Source organism: Mesoplodon densirostris, chromosome 2 (genome assembly GCF_025265405.1).
Source record: "Mesoplodon densirostris isolate mMesDen1 chromosome 2, mMesDen1 primary haplotype, whole genome shotgun sequence".
Classification (NCBI taxonomy): Eukaryota; Metazoa; Chordata; class Mammalia; order Artiodactyla; family Ziphiidae; genus Mesoplodon; species Mesoplodon densirostris.
The window spans coordinates 13517838-13533674 of NC_082662.1; the positions used below are offsets into that span (position 1 = coordinate 13517838).

The 15837-nt window shown below is 46.1% G+C and overlaps 1 pseudogene; it reads right to left on the minus strand.

The window, feature by feature from the left end:
- Window positions 1-3314: 3314 nt before the first annotated feature.
- LOC132477664 (large ribosomal subunit protein uL23-like) lies at window positions 3315-4050 on the minus strand (annotated as a pseudogene).
- Window positions 4051-15837: the final 11787 nt, after the last annotated feature.

Sequence of the window (15837 nt, forward strand, 5' to 3'; positions counted from 1 at the left end):
TCCTGATCCCCAGCCCACCGTGTCCCCATCCCCACTGTGGCTCTACTTACAGGCCCAGTGCTGCCTAGATCTCCACAGCCTTGTCCCTAAACAAGGGAGGAACTCCCAGGTGAGGGAGGGGCTCGGCTCAAGGCTTGCCCCTTCTCTCAGCCCCCAGGACACTCAGGTCCAGCGCCCCAGCTTAGTTCCCCTGGCCTTCTAATCCCAGACAGGCTCCTCGTACCCTCACATCCCCTGTGGGGAGGTGGCTCTTGAAGAATAGGCCCATGGAACAAAGAATTCTGGTATTAGAGCTACTATACAGATGGGGAAATGGAGGCCCAGCGGGGCATGACTTGACCAAGTTCTACATCATATCAGGAGCGGTCAGGACTAGAATTCACCTCCCCTGTAGCTTAGCAGAAGAGCAGTCTTGTTGGGGTCAGGGAGTGGAGTGGGGGGCCATCAGAGGATGCCTTACCTTTCTTTGGATGTGTTAGGTCTTGGCATAGATGGTGGGGAAGAGTGGGCTGTCTTTTCCTCCAGAGTTGCCGTGGGCATTAGGGACATTGCTTCCTGGGGACTGTCCTCATGTTCCCCTGAGCCAGGATCTGGCAGAGCACCCTGTGGCCTGATGGGTGGGGTGTCCACTTCCTTGGGGAGCTTGTCCCCCAGTTGCTGTCCACGGCTGCCCAAGGTGCAACAGGGCTCTGTTGGCTGCGCTATGTCTGACTCATTGGCGGCCAGGTGACCTGGGAAGGGCTGACACTCTGGGTCCTGCCAAGGACAAGGACATCAAGATGGCAAGCCCCATCCTGGCTCTCAGGTGACCCTCAACACTCACCCAGAGACCAGCTATCAAACCCTTACTCAAGCAAACACTGCAAGCATTATCTTACTGAGTTCTCCCAGCACCCCTAGAAGGTTGCCCACTTTCCCTCATTTTGAGGGATGAGGACACTGAGGCCCAGAGGAGGCAGGGCCTGCCCAAAGTCATAATCCAGGCTTCTCTGTGCAGGTGGAATGGGAGCCTGGAGAAAGTGAGATGATCCTCTTTAAATGGGATTTCCCAAGGGATGTTTCAAAGAACAAGAGTCCTTCACGGCACTCCCTACAAAGGGGATTTTTACACTAACTGATTTCAAGACTTTAGTAAGTTGCTATAATCAAGACAGTGTGGTGTTGGAATAAGGATAGACAAATAGATGAATGAAACAAAGTAGAGAGACCCACACGTATGTGGTCAAGTGATTTTCGACAAAGGTGCACACTCAGCAGAGAAAGGATAGTCTTCAACAAATGGTGCTGGGATGGTTGGACAGCCATATGCAAAAAATGAACCTCAATCCATCACTCAGACCGTATGCAAAATATTAACTCAAGGTGGATCATAACCCTAAATGTTAAACCTAAAACAATAAAACTTCTCAAAGAAAACATCGGAGAAAATCCTATGTGACTTCAGGTTGAGTAAAGATTTCTAAGAAATAATACCAAAAGCACAGCCATAAAGAAAAAGCTGATCAATTAGACTTCATTAAAATTAAGAACTTCTGTTCGTTGAAAGTCACTGTTAAGAGAATGGAGGGGCTTCCCTGGTGGCACAGTGGTTGAGAGTCCGCCTGCCGATGCAGGGGACACGGGTTCGTGCCCCGGTCCGGGAGGATCCCACGTGCCGCGGAGCAGCTGGGCCCGTGAGCCATGGCCGCTGAGCCTGTGCGTCCGGAGCCTGTGCTCCGCAACGGGAGAGGCCACAACAGTTAGAGGTCCGCGTACTGCAAAAAAAAAAAAAAAGAGAATGGAAAAGACAGCTCCCAGACTGGGAAAAAACATTTACAAATTAACATATATTATAAAGGACTTGTATTCAGAATATATAAGAATTCTCAAGACTCAAGAATAAAAAAACAACCCAGTTTTGTAAAAAAAAAAGGTCAGAAAGTGAAATGACAATCCATAGAATGGAAGAAAAAATTTGTAAATCATAGATCTGATAACAGTCTCGTATCCAGAATATATGAAGTGCTCTTACAACTCAACTATAAATTGACTAATTCAATTAAAATGATGGGCAAAGTATTTGAATAGACATTTCTCCAAAGATATACAAATGGCCCATAAGCGCATGAAAAGATGCTTGACATGATTAGTCATTAGGAAAATGAAAATAAAGACCACAGTGAGATTCAACTATACACCTGTTAGAATGCTTAAAATTAAAAACTGACCATACCAAGTTTTGGGGAGGATGTGGAACAAGTGGAATTCTCATACATTGCTGATGGGAATGTAAAATGGTACAACCACCTTGGAGAAAAGTTTGGCAGTTTCTTAATAAGTTAAACATACAAATACCATATGGCCCATTCTACTCCTAGGCATTTATTTGCCCAAGAGAAATGAAAGTACATGTACATATAGACATGAATGTTTCTGTCTGTCTTATTTGTAGTAGTCAAAAAGTTGAAACAAACCAAATGTCCATCAATAGATGAAAGAATGAAGAAACTGGTTTTTGTTTATTTCCACTGTACAGCAAAGTGATTCAGTTATACATATATAAACATTCCTTTTCATACTCTTTTCCTATATGGTTTATCACAAGATATTGAATATAGTTCCCTCTGCTATATAGTAGGACAAGAAATTGTGACATATCCATACAATGGAATATTACTCAGCAATAAAAAGAATAAAGCATTCATCCACACAATAACATAGCTGACTCTCAAAATAATCATGATAATTTAAAGACGCCAGACTAAAAGAGTGGATACTGTATGTTTCTATTTATGGAAAATTTTGGGAAATACAAACAAATTTATAGCGACAGAATGCAGATCAGTGTTTGCCTGAGGCTGGGGGTGAATGGGAAGAGAGATGACAAAGGGGCACAGAAAATTTTGGGGGGTGATAGATGTGTTTGTTTTCTTGATTGTGGTGATGGTTTCGTGGGTATACACATGTGTCCAAAACATCAAATTGTATACTTGAAGTATGCACAAGTGTATGTCAATTATACCTTACTGAAGCTGTTTAAAAAAAAAACAAAAAAAACCTTAAATCTTAAAATAGAAATAAATTAAAAGATATTTTACAGTCAAATAAGTTTGGAAAGGGCACCATACTCTAACTAACCACATCTTGCAGGGTGCCATAGCGCTCAGCAGCTAAGAAACAGATGCTAGAATACCCTAGCATTAAAAAAAAAAAATTGAGCTTTGTTTTTGTTGTTTTATAGTGAAAACTTTTATATTGAGAATTGGCCAGCTGGACTCAGTATAGATGATCCCAATGTTGTTGGCAACATCTAAAGCATCATAGTCAGGAGCCAGTCAAACATATGCCTTCTTTTCTCCATCAGGCCTGATCAGGGTGTGGACCTTAGCCACGTCAATGTCATAGAGCTTCTTCACAGCCTGTTTAAACTGGTGCTTGTTGGCCTTGACATCTGCAATGAACACCAGTGTGTTGTCTTCTATTTTCCTTTCTTTTGTTTTCTTTTTATTTATTTATTTTTGGCTGTGTTGGGTCTTCGTTGCTGCGTGCAGGCTTTCTCTACTTGTGGTGAGCAGGGGCTACTCTTCGTTGCGGCGCGCAGGCTTTTCACTGTGGTGGCTTCTCTTGTAGCAGAACTCAGGCTCTAGGCGTGCGAGCTTCAGTAGAGTTGTGGCACACAGGCTTAGTTGCTCCACAGCATGTGGGACCAGGGCTCGAACCCGTGTCCCCTGCATTGGCAGGCGGATTCTTAACCACTCCGCCACTCCGACAAGGAAGGGAAGTCCCTTGTCGTCTTCTATTTTCTTCACGTCTGACTCGGTGGTGAGGGGACCTTGATGGTGGCACAGTGGTCAAGCTTGTTTCTCCTAGGGGGCTCTTCTGAGGATATCTGGGCTGCCTCCTGAGCCGCAGTGTTTTGGGCCATCGGAAGGTGAGTGACGTCCGGATCTTCTTTTGTGTGTGTGTGTGGCTATGGACGCCTTTCCACACTGCTTTCTTGGCCTTCAAAGGCTTTGCTTTGGCTTTGGCTTCAGGAGGGGCAGGGGCTTCCTTCTTTGCCTTCGGCGCCATCTTCATGAAAAGCTGTCTGAGCTTTGTTAAACCCAGCATGTCCCGATTTTAATTTTACACAGAGCCCCCCATCTCCTCCAACAATTCCCTGCTCCCTCACCTCCCCTGTGGGTCAGTCATTCCATACCCTCCTGCCCCAGACTCCATGGACATTACCTGGCGGCTCTCAGGGAACTGACCCTCCACAGTCCCTAGGTTCTGCTGGCTCCCCTGTTGGTCCTCGGTCTCCTTCCATGAGCTCTGCTGCTGCAGCCTTTCCTGTGCTGCAGGGACAGCTCCAGCTCACTTCCTGGCGTGGCCTGATCCTGGCCTGCTTGCAGCTCCCCGGGCCCTTCCTGGGGGGCCAAAGATGACTGCTTCATCTTGGGGAGAACAGACAAAGGGACACCTCAGCTCCCAAACTGGGGCAGAGTTTTACATTCTTATATTTCTTCGTAGTTCCCAGAACACCCGCACAGGGCTCGGCACACCATAGGTACATACTTAATGCCTAGGAGAAGGAATAAAGGACTAACGTGAATTCCCCCAATCACAGACACTTTGAGGTCAATGTTTAAGAGAGTTAGGATTTAATATTTTTATTATTACTTATTGCTTTTTAGAAAAAAAAAAAAGAAAGATCAGGGAGAACTGAGATTCAGAGAGGTCGGAAGACTTGAGCCTTGGGTCATTAAGCTGAAGTTGACAGGTCCGGATTTGAATCTGCACCTATCTGATCTCACTTTAATATTCTGGAGTATTTCCTGCAGGCTTCTTCCTAAGGATATACATACATATTTTTAATGGGGATTAATTTAAATACCATCTTCAATAATTACATAATTTTACCTAGTTATATTGCGAATACAATTTTGCAATCTTTTTTCAATTAACAGTATAATCTAAATTTTTCCAATGCCAAAAATCTCTCATAAGCATGCTTTTTAATGAAAGTATAAAATTCTCTCTCTCGTTTTTTCACTTTTTGGCCACACTGTGTGGCATGTGGGATCTTAGTTCCCTGAACAGGGATTGAACCTGCGCCCCCTTCAGTGGAAGCATGGAGTCTTAACTGCTGGACCGCCAGGGAAGTCCCCTAAAATTCTCTATTTTATAGATAATCATAATTTACTTAACCATCCCCCTATTGTGAGCATTTAGTGCACACTGGTGTCTCCAGTTTTTTAGCATTTAAAATAATGTGGAAATCTTTGTGCATAAAACTTTGCCTGAATATGCACTTATTTCCTAGATATTTCTAGAAACAGATGAGGGTAAAGACAGTTTTAAAGCAGTTTAAACAAATTGCCAAGTTGTGTAAGCAGATGTGTGGAAATGGTTTCTATTTCCACCAGCACGTTGCACAGCGCGTCTCAGGGGTGCTGACACCTGGCTTTGACTTATCGTGTAGAAGAGATTATTTAGAGGTTTTTGGTTATAATCAAATTTAAATGATAAGCTGACCAGTCTCCCAAGTCTTTCACTTTGCCTCTCTCTGGCTCTCTCTCCATTTTCTCTTTTTAAAAAGAATATATTCTCACTGTAGGCAAGCTTAAAGATATATACAATATTTAGAAAGTAATAACAAAAATTCCACATAAATGTGTGTTTCTGTGTCTCGCAGCCTCTCTTTTGTTCATTCTTCTATGAATTCAGTGAATACGTATTTATTGCGCATCTGCTACAGCCAGAGTCTCCGGCATGAGGGATGTGAGGTTAAACAAGACATAAATGCCCCTTGAACAAGACACATCACAGAAGTTTGTGGTCTAGTGGGGGAGCTCAGACAAAAGGTCAACATGAATAATTATTTAGTGTGATTCGTGCTATGAAAGAGAAGTACAGGGGCTGTGACTGGGTGGATCCACCTTAGCCTGGAAGTTGTCCCTCCTCTCCCCCACCACCAGGTGAGTCACAGGGGATTCTCTCCTGGAGCTGCTCTCTGGGAAGCCCCCGGCTCACCTTGGCCCTCCCGGAGGCATCAGCTCCTGGGTGCTGAGCTCTGGAGACCCCTCCTCTGATGCCTCTCTGTGTCTGGGCCCGTCCTCTGGCTCTCCTGGTTCTGATGAGGGCTGCTTCCCACTGTCTATCCCTTCAGCATCTGTACACACAACCTAGAACGAAGATGCCCATGGCACTGGCTCAAGTGTTGGCCCATTCTGGAGGGATTCTCCCACTCTCTGGCATCGTCCTGGCCTCAGGGACGGGGAGATCCCATGCCTAACTGGGGAAGACATTGGAGAGAGGCAAGGAGGAGACAAGGGGCAGGGGGAGAGAGGCTCGGTCAGCACCTATGGCTCCAGCGTGAACCTGGAGTCCAGAGTAGTACCTGGGCCAAGGGGATGCCACTGAGGACAACTTGACAGAGTGCCCTGGGGGACTTCAAGACCCTCACAAGTTCTGAGAGAGGCTTCCACAATTTCCGCTACTTCAGAGCTCAGGCTCTGGAGCTGGGTTTTGATGCCCATCACTCTCTAGTGGGGTGACCTTGAGTCAGTGACTTAGAGGCAGCTCCAAGCCTTGCCTGAGTCAGCAAACTCCAGGCAACCTGGCTCAATCAGTTGATAATACAAGTTGTGAGCCAACACTAAGGGCATCTACCACGGGGCAGGGCCAGTGTCAGGTGCCTCCAGGGACTTAACCCAGTTAATCCTCAACATGACACACATGAGCCCATGAGGCTCAAAGGGCTGCAGTGACATGCCCAAGGTCATACAGCTGGTTAAGTGGTGGCACTGAGACCCTCTGACTATGCGCATTGGAAAAATAAATGGGCAGGTAAAGGAAGCCCTGAATGTTTACCCCAGCCTCCTTCCAAGACCCCCATTTCAGGCCCTCTCCAGGGGCCTAGGAGAAGCCATGATTTATAACAGAGGCTACAGGGAGAGGGTGATACTTAATCCAAGGGAGTGGTGACTTTTTTTATGGTGACATTTTTGGCTCTGGGGACACAGAAAGGAAGCTCTTCTCTGTGCTCTTCAATTCATGCCACTTGGCACTTAAAAAAAAATTTTTTTTTTGATGGAAAGAGGCCAAGAAGAGTAATGAGAGCTTAGGTTGCAGGCCAGGGGATGAGGAGGGTCATGGATGGAAGCTTTGAGCAGCTGTCAGGGGAATAAAGGATAGAAGGGATGGGGAGGCTAAAGGCCATGGAAGTAAGTAGGCAATTCTTGTTTTGCTCACCCAGCTAGCCTCTCTTTTGGTAACAAAGCCAACATTCTTTTATGGGAAACTTCCTGTTTCCATTTGGCCCATGTGGCTCGGCGGAGCCAGCTGAGTACCACCTCTGGTTCCATTATACTAAGAGATCCAGGCCACTCTGCCCTGCCATGGTGACTGGTTCAGGGCTAAACATATGACTACAACTTGGGCCAGTGACACTGATACCAGAGACTTTCTTCAACTATTGCAAAGAGGCTCTCCTCCTGTTGGGAATGCTAAGCCAGAGGATGTAAGATGGGAAGATTTAAGCCTGGAGTGGCCAGGGCAATTCTTGCCACTTTGCAGAGAGAGCCTGCCTGGGAATGCCGCAGAGGAAGGCAGAGCCAAGAGACACTCATTGAGCACCTTGATCCAGCCATACCTGAAGTCTACAGGTAGATTTGTCAGTTACGCAAGCTGATGTGTTCTCATTCCTGACCAATCCAGTTTGAATTGAGCTTTGTGCCACTTGTAATAGAGGCTTAATTAAAGCAGCTGGGGAGGGAAGGAAACCTGGGCAGGGGAAAGGAAAGGTGGCTGCTGGGAGTAGAGATGTAGGTCCCTACCTGGCTGACTTCTGATGGCTCAACACCAGCCCTGTTGCTGGCAGTCCTCAGGCCAGGACTTGGCTGGGCCTCTGGAGCCTTGATCCTACACCCCACGTACATCTGGGCGTTTCTGTTGCCCATGGTGCCAGGGCCAACGAGGGTACCAAGTGAGGAGCATCAAATGCTGTGCTCCCAGAAAAGACATCCAATCAAAGTTCCACCAAGCCCATTACCTAACTACCTCTTCAGCAGCCCACGTGGAGTCTGTCATGCAGAGAGCCTGGCTCAGGGGAAGAGGTAGGACCAGGCCTGGCACAGGAGAGGCATGCAGCAAGACCAGAGAGCTAGCCACATGCTTTACCCACATATTTTCCCCAATTCTCACAATGACTCTGGGGAAAAGGAGGCTCTGGGAAACAAAGTGACTTGCCCGAGGTCCAACACTAAATAGGTCACAGAGCAGGAATCAAACCATGGCCTACTGGGTCCCAAAACCCACACACTTTTCCCTACAGCAGCATTTCCTAACAGGTGTTCTTGGGGATATTTGTCCCATGAGGTACACCACAAAAAAAGGGGGTTCTGAGGCCAAATGTGTCCGGAAAGTGCTGAGTTAAAATGAAATAGGCTCTTTCCTGCAGGATTTCTCAGAGCCCTTAATATCCTAAGATGCATTTTAAAGAGAGCCCAAGAGGGAATTCCCTGGTGGTCCAGTGGTTAGGACTCAGCGATTCCACTGCAAGGGGCACGGGTTCAGTCCCTGGTCGGGGAAGTAAGATCCCGCGTGATGCACGGCGCAGCCAAAAACAAAACAAAACAAAAATAAAGAGAGCCCAAGAGTGTCACGGCTGCTGCTGCTATAGAGGAAAATTCCGTTCTTCTTGGAGCTAAGGAATAGGAGTGGGGGACGTCTGTCTTGGGGGCCCTAAAGTCACCAATGGCAATAGGTAGTTCACCAAAGCATCTTGACCCTGCCCTGGACACATCCCTTTCTAAAGCCTTTCTTAGGGTCTCTACTTTTTTTTTTAAATAAATTTATTTATTTTATTTATTTATTTTTGGCTGTGTTGGGTCTTCGCTGCTGCATGCACGCTTTCTCTAGTTGCGGTGAGCGGGAGCTACTCTTTGTTGCAGTGCGTGGGTTTCTCATTGTGGTTGCTTGTCTTGTTGCAGAACAGGGGCTCTAGGCGCGCAGGCTTCAGTAGTTGCAGCACATGGGCTCAGTAGTTGTGGCTCACGGGCTCTAGAGCACAGGTTCAGTAGTTATGGTGCACAGGCTTCGTTGCTCCGCGGCATGTGGGATCTTCCCGGACCAGGGATCGAACCCGTGTCCCCTGCATTGGCAGGCAGATTCTCAACCACTGAGCAACCAGGGAGGCCCTAGGGTCTCTACTTTTGCTTCTCCTATCCAACCTCCTATTTGGCTGTACTGCCATACCCTACACAAACATTCTGTTATAATCTGGGCAGACTCCTGCGATCCTAACCCTGCAGATCCCCCAGCCTCTCTGCTCGCTTCCCACTTCTCTCTCTTTCTCCAGCACCTCCCACCCCATCCTTCAAGCTCCCACCTCTTCTCCAAGCTTCCAACCACCTTAGCCTTCTCTCCGGCCTCTGAATTCCTTTGAGGCAACATCAACACCCTTTCTACAGAGACGCCACGGACCTCTCTTCACTGTTAACTGGTTTCTAAGGGTAAACCCTACCCCCTCAGTGAGACCTTGAGGATCTTGATGTTGCTTCTTCCACTTTAAATCATGACAGGCCGGCCACCATCCATGGAGGAACCTTCTATTTGCTGGGCACGTTTGCCAACGGTATTCTAACCACCCTGTCCTTGAGGTCAGTGGGTTCAGCCCTGTTTTAAAGATACGGAAACTGAGGCTCAGGGTAGCCCAGAGTCTTGTCCAATACCACACAGCAAATCTGCAGAGGAACCGGCTTCAAACCCAGGCCTGTGTGACTCCCAAGACTGCTTATCTCACCATATTATCTTGCCTCCAAAGAAGCTTAATTCATTCCCTCACTCACCCATGCAATCACCAATTGTTTAACAGACACGTGACATCAGGCCTTGGGGATACACTGGGGGTCCGGTGGCTCTCACAGTTTACCAGGGGCACAGGGGAGGTGCCCTTAACAGCTGCTGACCCGAATCCCCTCTCCCTTCTCCTTTCCTCCCAACCTTGCCTACCCTCCAGTCCTACCCTCTGGGCCTGTATCCCCACAATGCAAACAAGCCTCCGCTCCCAGGTGACCCCCACTCCAGGTGCAGCTCCAGCCTCCCAAAGGACCTAGGCTCTCACCTGGCACAGAGAGGTCAGCTCTGTGACCGAGCCCCTCTCTCTTTCCTTGGAGTTCCTCCCTTCTCTCCCATTAGGGCTCCCTAAGCCTTCCCCTTTCCTCTGAGCCTTCCTGCCCCAGAGGTAGATGACCCATCTGGGGGAAATCTGCCCCCCTCCCAGACCCCTCAAACACGCCCCGCATTGTCTCCACCTCAGAAAGCGCAGTCTCAGCCTCAGAATTCTCAGGCCCCAGTATTCCACAAGCCGGAGTTTTAAGGGGGCAGAGGCTCCAGAGGGGATCCAGCCCCCTCTCCATCCCCATCTGGAGCTTACAACCTCTGTGAGAATCTAGATGAGAAGGGGAAGCCCCAACCCTAGCAGAAAGGCATGGGATCTGAGGATAGAGTTGGGGGGGGGTGGCCAATATAGACTCTGTCCCCCTTTCAGGGCACTTTCTTCCTCACAACTTCATTGAGATTTAATTCACGTATTGTACCACTCATCCACTTAAAGTGTACAATTCAATGGCTTTTAGTATATTCACAGAATTGGACAATCCTCACTCCAATTTTAGAATATTTTCATCACCCCCAAAAGAAGCCCCACACCCCTTAGCCATCACCTCAGTCCTCCCACCCCACCCCTAGCCGTAGGCAACCACTAATCTTTCTGTTCCTACAGACTTGCCTATTCTGGACATTTCATTTAAATGGAATCATACAATATGTGGTCCTTGGTGACTGGCTTTCACTTGGCAGATGTTTTCAAGGTTCATCCGTGTTGTAGCTTGTATCAGCCCTTCATTCTTCTTATGGCCAATATACTACATTTTTTTTCCTTTGGCCGCACCGTGCACCTTGCGGGGTCTCAGTTCCCCAACCAGGGATTAAACCTGAGCCGTGGCAGTGAAAGCCCAGAATTCAAACCACTAGGCCACCAGGGAATTCCCCATTTTGTACATCTGTTCATCAGTTGATAAACATTTGGGTTGTTTCTACTTTTTTGGATTATGCATAATGCTGTTATGAACATTTGTGTACAAATTTTTGTGTGAAGATATATTTTCATTTCTCTTGGGTGTATACCTAGGAATGGAATTGCTGGGTTATATGGTAACTCTGTGTTTAGTCCCCTGAGTAATTGCCATACTGTTTTCTGAAGTGGCTGCATCATTTTACATTCCCACCAGCAATGTATGAGGGTTCCAATTTTTCCACATCCTCACCAACACTTACTATGTCTTTTTTATTTTATTCTAGTCATTCTAGTGGGTGTGGGTATAAAGTGATAGCTCATTGTGGTTTTGATTTGCATTTCCCTGATGGCTAATGATGTTGGGCATCTTTTCATGTGCTTATTGGCTATTTGTGTATATTCTTTGGAAAAATATCTATTCAGGTTCATTGTCCATTTATAAATTGTGTCATTTGTCTTTTTATTATTGAATGGTAAGAACTCTTTGTATATTCTAGATGCAAGTCTCTTTTCACATATGTAATTTGCAAAATTTTTCTCACATTATGTGAATTGTACTTTCAATTTTTTGTCCTTTGAAGCACAAAGCTTTTAATTTTGTTAAAGTCCCATTTATCTATTTTTCCCTTTTGTTGCTTGTGCTTTTAGTGTCATATCTAAGAATCTATTAGATTCTTTTTATTATAACATAAATCCAAGGTCATAAAGATTTTTCTCTATGTTTTCTTCTAAGAGTTGTATAGTTTTAGCTCATACATTTAGGTCTATAGCCATTTTGAATGAATTTTTGTACATGGTGTGAGATAGGGGTCCAACTTCATTCTTTTGCATGTGGAATGTGGATATCTCATTCCAGCACCATTTGTTGAAAAGACTATTCTTTCTCAATCAAATTGTCTTGGCACACTTATGGAAAGTCAAGTGGCTATAAATGTAAGGGTTTATTCTCAGTTCTAGTCCATTGATCTATGGTCTATCCTTGTACCAGTACTATACTGTCTTGATTACTGTCCCTTTGTAGTAAGTATTGAAATTGGGACGTGTGAATCTCCCAACGTTTTTCTTTTTTCAAGGTTGTTGTGTTATCGAGTGCCCTTTTATAAGTTGTTTCCCCTTCGCTTAGAAATATCTATGATGGCAGGAAAATACAGCAGGGAAAGATGATAAGTGACCTATCATATATATTTCACAAAGCCATCCAGGAAACTGCTCATCTCAAACCCCCACCTTGGCCCTGGACCTACCAGAAAGCACCTGGATGAATCACAGCGAGATTTTGCACCGCTGTCGTCTCCTGCCACGTGAGATGGGCTCTGTCTGAGCCTATACTCTGCCTGTTGGGTTGAATTGAATTCATTCGGCAAACAACGTCTTTAACCTGCGAGTAGCCAGTAGGCCCAATTATTCTCGGCAGCAGAGCCTTAGAAATGCATTTCAGGCATGTTTAGCCACGTGGCTGGGATTTGAGGGTAAGGCAAGGGACTGTCTGACCTCCTGCAGCTAGAGGACAGTGTGGTTTCCCTGGGCTGGTCACCGTTTCAGTGGCTCCACTACACAATGAGGATAACAATCCTTGCTCTGCTTACTTCACAGGGATTATTGTGTCAAGGTAACCTCTTCCAGAGAGCCTTCCCTGACTGCCCCCAGGCTGAGTGGGGTCTCTCTTCTCTTCGCTCCCACACCTGTGGTTTCTTCCATCATAGCACTTTTCACTCCACGTTTCTCTCTGTCTCCTCCTCTCCGTTAGCTCCATGAAGGCAGGAGCTGGGTGGGCCTCATCTCTGTGGTCCCATCACTCAGCACCTGGCCTATAGTCGATGTTCAACGCCCATCTTTGTTAGACTGAACTGAACAGGAAGTGCTCTGAACGCATTGTAAAGCCTGGCTGCCCCCTGGCACGGAGTGAGCATTCCCTTCCAGATTCATGAGAGGAAGGTGTCCTACCAGGGGCAGCTTCATGGGGAGGCCCTAACAGTCACCGTGGGCTTCCCTGGTGACTCAGTGGTTGAGAATCCACCTGCCAAGACAGGGGACACAGATTCAAGCCCTGGTCCGGGAAGATCCCACATGCCATGGAGCAACTAAGCCCGTGCATCACAACTACTGAGCCTGCACCCTGGAGCCCGCGAGCCACAACTACTGAGCCCATGTGCCACAACTACTGAAGCCCATGCAGCTAGAGCCGGTGCTCCGCAACAAGAGAAGCCACGGCAATGAGAAGCCCGCGCACCGCAACGAAGAGCAGCCCCCGGCTCGCCGCAACTAGAGAAAGCCCGTGCACAGCAACGAAGACCCAACACAGCCATAAATTAAAAAAAAAAAAAAAAGTCACCGTGGGCCACCTTCACACTGCTTGGCTTCCAGAGAGGAAGTGATGGAACTTAGTGCTGATGGGGGATGCTATCCCAAAGTTTAGCTCTTTAGAGCTGGTCCTAGATGCTCTCCCAGCTGAAATTTTCTCCAACTCAAAGGGTCCAGGTGCTTTACTCCTGGGATACCCTATTTTCCCCTGCTGTTGTGCAGCACATACTTATGCAAAGACAGTGTGAAAGAGGAAACACAGTGCCTCATTCCCAAATTGCCCCTTGGCTTTGGGATGTAACCAAATGAACACACACACACATACACACACACACACACACACACACACTCATTTACCCATTCATTCACTGAGCACTTACTCTGTACCAGACCCTGTGCTGCTGAATACAGGGGTTCACAAAGGCAGGGACAGGGTCCTGCATCCAAGAAGCTTGCAGTCTAGGGACTTCCCTGGCGGTCCAGTGGTTGCGACTTTGCCTTTCAATGCAGGGGGTGTAGGTTCGATCCCTGGTCGGGAAGCTAGGATCCCACATGCCTCGTGGCCAAAAGACCAAAACATAAAACAGAAGCAACGTTATAACAAGTTCAATAAAGACTTTTAAAATGGTCCACAAAAAATAAAATAAAAAACCTTTAAGAAACAAAGAAGAAGCTTGCAGTCTAGTGGGAGAGCAGACATGTAAACAGAATGATGAGAATGTGAGGGGACAAGATTGTCAGTGTGGGAGTGTGCCCTCCCCTCCCATGTCAACATCTCTCCCCTCCAGCTTCTAAGGGGAATTCTGTCTCTGCCACTCCAGGACTTTAGGAAAATGAGATAGGAACAAAGAACTAGGAGGAAGAAATCTCACTTCTCAATTTCTTCTTTGCTGTGCAGAATCAGAGTAAGGAGCAAAGTTGAAATTAGAAGTTAAATCAATTCACGTAAAGAGAGGTTAACTTCATACCCACTGGGATGGCTATTATCAAAGGAAATGGAATATAAGTATTGGCAAGGATGTGGAAAACTGGGACCCTTGCGGGTGGAAATGGAAAATGCAGCTGCTGTGGAAAACAGTTTGGTAGTTCCTCAAAAAGCTACACATAGAATTACCATATGGGTCAGCAAGTCCACTTCTAGATATATACTCAAGACAATTGAAAACAAGGACTTGAACAGGTATTATTCACCAGTAATCCACAGCAGCATTATTCACAATTGTCAAAAGGTGGAAACAACCCAAATGTCCATCAGCAGATGAATGGATAAAATGTGGTGTATCCATTGTTGACCTGAAATAAATAGACCGCCAGAATTTCTCCAGCAAAGATGGGTTTACGTGAGATCAGCAGAGAATTGCAACTCAGAGTCTGCAACAATGGCCAGCCATGTGCAAGTTCCCTCAGGGCAAGGGAAGCAGAACTCTTTTATAGAGGGGGAAAGGAAGTTGGGAAAAAGAAGGATACAGTAAACAAAGAGTTCATGGCTTTTCATTGGCTGAATTCTTGCCAGAAAAGGAGTCTTTCTTCTTCCTGTTGGGCTCTGCTATCATCCCAGGGTGTAAGAGCTCCCCATTCTGGTCTCCTATTTAATTGCAGTTTCTGTTTATTAATTTTTTTACACCATACAATGGAATATCATTTAGCCATTAAAAGGAATGAAATTATGATACAGGCTATGACATGGATGAACCTTGAAAACATTTTACTAAGTGAAATAAGCAGACACAGAGAAAATTCTGTATGATTCCACTTATATGAGGTACCTGGAATAGGTAAATTCATATACAGAAAGTAGAATAGAGATTACCAGGGGCGGGGGTGGGTAGCAGGAAATGGGGTGTTAATGCTTAATGGGTATAGGGTCTGGGATGATGAAAAGTTCTAGAAATACATAGTGGTGAATGTAGTTCATTTCACTGAATTGTACACTTAAAATGGTTAAAATGGTTAAGTTTATGTTATGTATATTTTACCACAATAATTTTTTTTAACTTTAAGAGGGTAGATCAATCCTATAATAAAGAGCTTATAAAGAGTGAGTGAAAGGAGAGAGAGAGGAGAGGGAAGAAGGGGGTGGAGAAAGTTTGGGATCATTCAGTAAATCAGTGAATTTGGGATCAGCTGTGCCCCACAGAGGACCTGGCACATTGTAAGCACTGAATTAAATATTTGTGTAATGAATGAGAGAATGGTAGAGGAGGAGAAGAGATTCTGAGAATTTGACTCTGGTTAGACATTGTAACTCCTATAAGATTCTGTGAGAAATACAAGTTAAGACTGGGATACTTTTAAAATTATTTATGTTATTACTAAACTTTGCTTCTTTGAATACAACCTTTTGCTGAGTCTAGGCAACAGGGGCCCTGGGCCCACAGTGGGTAAGGATAAGGGTGGCAGGGTAGGGACATCGCATTTAGCTGGTAAGGATTTCTCTAGGAGGAAAAGCCTCAGTTGCGGCTTACGAGTCAGGAGATGGCAGGACATTCAGGAAAAGC